Here is a 5401-nt window from a genome sequence, read left to right as displayed (position 1 = left end):
TTCCCCCATGGTTAGTCAATCTACTTCTACAAGTTGATATACTTGTACCGCCCCCCCCCCCTCATATACGCAAATTATATTTGTGATATCCCCTTCTAAGGGGACAGGAGAAGCTAGTCTAATTCCTAGATACGCTTCTCCATTTGGTGATCCGACGGGTCATCATACTTGTTAATACACTTCCACCCTAAGCAAATACACCCGAGTAAACTTGGTTTAGTATTAACGATATAGGTCGTACTGTTTATACTACATAAATAATTCCAGGCTAATTATACTTCTTCTTTCAGGTAACAAGGGTAGTTCCCTTGGAATTGGGTCTCTCGAGGCCTCTCTGAACATAGACCAGAACTTCTTAACCTAAGATTACCAAGAGACATATTTGGGTGTGCAGATCCAGGCGGGGTAAGTTTTGTGCCTTAACCCTACTCCCCTCTCCACTATCTTTTTCCCTCTCACTCCCCTGGTTTCCTAAGCCTGCAAACATGTTGATCCCTAATAATATCTCTTTTGCAACATTGAATGCTAAGGGCCTCAACTCGCAAGATAAAAGAAGTATGCTTACAAACACCATGAAGGCTCTCAAAATACAAATTATCTTTTTACAAGAGACACACTGGTTAGGGTCCTCCCAGGCCCCATACAGAACCCCAGATTATCCCACTGTGATTCTATCCTCTCACTCTGAGAAATCTAGAGGGGTAGCTATTGCTATACATAAAACTATGCACTTTGAACATATCTATGAAGAGAAAGACTCTCAGGGTAGATATCTTTTACTCACCTGTAAGCTTAACGGTATTCTATTTACATTGGTAAATATCTATGCCCCTAACCAATCGCAACCCAATTTCTTGAAAGGGATACTGTCTAAAATAGAAAAGTATAAGACTGGAACTCTGATTCAAGGGGGTGATTTCAATATGGTGTGGGACCCCCTAGTTGACAAGAAAGTTCAGAAGGAGAAAAAAATTGACACATATACCATAAATACTGCCAACAAATTCCGTCAGCACATAATCCAGCACAATCTTTATGATATTTGGAGGGCATACCACCATAATGACAGAGATTACACATACTTCTCTAGACCCCATCACTCTTACTCGAGACTAGACCACTTCTTCACAGATTCATGGACACTTGACAGAGTTTTAATGTCGCATATAAAGGTCTGTGCTTGGTCGGACCACGATATTCTCATGTTTACTCTCTCCACTGACCAAACAACTATGTCTAGGCCTAGTTGGAAATTCCCTAAACAAGCCCTCCAGGATAAGCCTTTTAGGACATCCCTCCAAAACTCTATAAGAGAATTCTTAAGACTAAACGAAACTCCAGGTATGCCACCTCAAACAGTTTGGGCTGCCTTGAAGGCGTATGTGAGAGGGATCTGCATTCGGAGGCAGGCAAAACTTAGACATCAGTTGAAAGCCCCTCTGGGCCTTCTTATGACAGAATTACGACTGACTGAACAAGAAAATAAGATTTCCCCGTCGGGCCCTCTGGCTGATAAAATCAAAACGCTTAGAGCGCAAATAGCAGACAAGGAATTGGAGAGAGTTAAAGAAGCCCATACTCGATTCAAAAAGTTACTATATTGCCAGGGTAATAAGGCCTCGACACTCTTAGCGAACAAACTAAGAGGTAGAACCGCGGCAGCTAGAATTCTGTCACTCAAACAGGGGACCATTTCGGTCTCCTCGCCTAAAGAAATTGGACAAACTTTTGTGGCCTATTACTCTGATTTATACCATCTTCACCCTTCAATGGCTGGTGAAGAATCCCCTATATCACAAGTGAAGGATTTCCTACAAAGTCTTAATCTACCCACTCTATCAGAGGAAGATAAAGAAATACTTAAGGCCCCGTTCTCTCTAACTGAAATTAATTTAGCTATCAAGCATACCCAAAATAATAAAGCCCCGGGCCCGGATGGGTACCCGGCATCCTTCTACAAGCTTTTTAAAGCTGATTTAAATAAAATCCTTCTCAAGGTTTTTTCGGAAGCTCGAGAGTCAGGCCTTTTTACTAAAGAATACCTGCAGGCAATAATTCTACCAATACCCAAGCCAAATAAAGATCCAACACAATGTACCAGTTACAGACCAATCTCGTTGATTAATGGTGATGTAAAGCTCTATGCCAAACTTTGGGCCAACCGCCTTAATACCCTACTCCCGAAGGTAATACATTCAGATCAGGTTGGATTTACCTTTGGTAGAGAAGGGCCAGATAATTCTCGAAAAATGCTGAATATCCTCACAGAGGCGTCTCGTTTAAAACTTCCCATGCTGGCCCTGTCTTTAGACGCAGAAAAAGCGTTTGACAGGGTCAGATGGGATTACTTGTGGTGCACACTAGCCCAATTCGGCATGCCAGGCGAAGTGATAACAGCTATCCGTGCCTTACACTCCTCTCCATCTGCGGTTGTTAAGGGCTTGGGTTTTGCCTCTCCGGAGATTTGTATTACGAATGGTACTAGACAGGGGTGTCCCCTATCGCCCCTAATTTTCACACTAGCCATTGAACCTTTGGCCCAAGCCATTAGAAATTCACGTACGATACAGGGTGTACAGTTTTCCGGCCGAACTGCAAAAATTGCATTGTTCGCGGATGACGTGACACTATTCCTCACAAACCCACTGGGCTCACTACCTGCCCTCCTCGATCTTATCTCCAAATTTGGTGCCCATAGTTATTATAAGGTCAACGTCTCTAAGACCGAGGCTCTACCTGTTGGTCTCCCTACTTTTGAACTAGATGTTTTGCGAACCTTATACTCCTTTCAATGGTCACATTCCACCATCCGACACTTGGGGATCCAACTTGGGGCAGATCCGAAAGCAGTACTTGCTATAAACTACTCAGATATTATTAAGGAAGTTACTGAGCTCACCACCTCATGGAACTTCAAAGAAATCTCATGGCTGGGCCGCATAGCATCTTTTAAGATGACGATCCTGCCCAAAATTCTTTATTACTTCCGCTGCATTCCCCTCAATGTTCCTAGTGCCCTTATAGATAAGCTCCAATCTCTTAGGTCAAAAGTATATCTGGGGTAAATCTAAACCTCGTATTGCAGCAAAGATACTTCAGAAAAAGTATGACCAGGGGGGCGTGGCTATGCCTAGTATTCGCGGGTACTATGAGGCCGCCAGGCTCTCTCACATTCTAGCATGGGCAGACAAAAGTGAACCGCAAGGATGGAAGACCATTGAGGCTTGTGATCTCCCTACAGGTCTGAGTTTAGCTGACCTGCCATGGATCCCTGCCTATCGATTAGACACTCTGGGAATAAAAAACGTCATTATTAGAGAAAACTTGAAAATTTGGTATACCCTTCGAAATCTGCCAGAGGTTGCTCCGCACCCATCTCCTATCCAGTCTTTGCCCGCCTTGCTTGCAGCCCTGCCTGATACACATGTGCAGAGCTGGGGTGTTTGGGATTTGAAGATGATCTCCCAGCTATATCCCTCGGGCACCTTGGTCGCCCCAAGCAATATAAGATCTGTCATTCCAAACCCCCCCGTATGGATTAAATTCGAGTACTCTAGACTATACGCTTTCTTGATCTCTTGGGGATTCCCTAAAGGCCCTAATAGACCTTTGACTACCTGGGAAAAATTGTGGCAACTCCCTGTTAGGACCCCTAAACTTATCTCATTCCATTATAGCTTACTACAGTCGTCCACAAACAAAGACAGACCTTGGCAAATTAGAGCTTGGGAGGGAGATTTGTCCAGACCAATCACTGACAAAGATCTACACACGGCAATGACACTAACCAAGAAGACAGTACATTGTGCGAACACTCTAGAATCGTATATGAAATTGTTTCTGAAATGGTACTATACCCCCTCTAGACTTTCCCAGATGTTTCCTACAACATCCCCTCTCTGCTGGAGAGACTGCGATTTGAGAGGTTCCGATATACATATATGGTGGGACTGCCCTAAGTTAAAACATCTGTGGGCGCAAGTGTCCTCCCTTTGTTCTACCCTAGGGCTTGATAGACCACTTACCCCTGATATAGCTCTACTGCACATATTCCCGAGACATATTCTGGCCCCTCTGTCTAAACTACTAATTTTTGTCCTTGCGGCCACTAAATTGGCGATAGCGAGAGCCTGGAAACAGACACAACCCCCAGACATTGCAGCTATTACCTCCATAATACAGACATATGCCAGGATGGAACAAGGCTTTTACTTCAATATGGATAAAGAAGATCTCTACTGGCAGATCTGGGAACCTTGGTTTTATTACCAAGAAAACTCTAGATAGATGGGCGGGCCTTGACCTTTGTCACAGACCCCCCCATCTGCTCTCTTCCACCTGCAATCACTGACCCATACTCTCTCACCTCCACCTTCTATTTCCCTATCCCCCACCCTCTCTCCTCCCACTATGCAACCTACTCCCCCTACCCCAGTCCTTACTCTCTACTGCTCCTATTTCTTCTGGGGCGGTTTGCCCCGCCTGGAGATGCACACTGGAATTGATCCGTCGGGTCACTGAGAGAAGCATGGTAATGGTTTTCCCTAGACTGACTTGCTGTAATTACTATAATGTTGAGTTAATATCTAGGATTATTATATCCTACCAATCATTATAATTAAGATCAGTCAAAATGTAATGTCATTTTTTTATGTGTTTATGTAAATTGAGAAACCCTTGCGGGTGTATGATACGACCTGTGTTTGCTTATGCTGGCATTCTCATTGTGATTTCAGAAAGACCTATGTATATACAAGAAACTGTATAACAAGTTATTGTTATGTATAAGTTTACCTTAAAATAAAAATTACTTTTGGAAAAAAAACAAAAAAAAAAACCTAAGATAGCTACAATGTAACTATTAGTAATATTGTAGCTAGCTTAGGGTTTATTTTACAGGTAAGTAAGTATTTAGTTTTAAATAGGAATTATTTAGTTATTAATAGTAAGTTTTATTTAGAATTATTTTAATTATATTAAAGTTAGGGTTACGTTAGGGTTAGGGTTAGACTTAGGGTTACGTTAGGGGTTAATATATTTATTTAGTGTTGGTGATCTGGGAGGCCAGAGGTTCAGGGGTAAATAACTTTAGTATTGTGGCGGCGGCGACATTAGGGGCAGCAGATTAGGGGTTAATACATTTATGTAGGTGGCGGCGACGTTGGGGACGGAAGATTAGGGGTTAATAAGTGTAGGTAGGTGGCGGCGACATTGGGGGCGGCAGATTAGGGGTTAATAAGTGTAATGTAGATGTCGGCGATGTCGGGGGTGGCAGATTAGGGGTGTTTAGACTCAGGGTTTATGTTAGGGTGTTAGGTTTAAACATACATTTTTTTTCCCCATAGACATCAATGGGGCTGCGTTACGGAGCTTTACGCTCCGCGATTGCAGGTGTTAGGCA

The sequence above is a fragment of the Bombina bombina genome, chromosome 1 (assembly GCF_027579735.1).
Source record: "Bombina bombina isolate aBomBom1 chromosome 1, aBomBom1.pri, whole genome shotgun sequence".
Taxonomy (NCBI): Eukaryota; Metazoa; Chordata; class Amphibia; order Anura; family Bombinatoridae; genus Bombina; species Bombina bombina.
The sequence above is the reverse complement of the archived record's forward strand: the minus strand, read 5'-3'. Positions refer to the sequence as shown.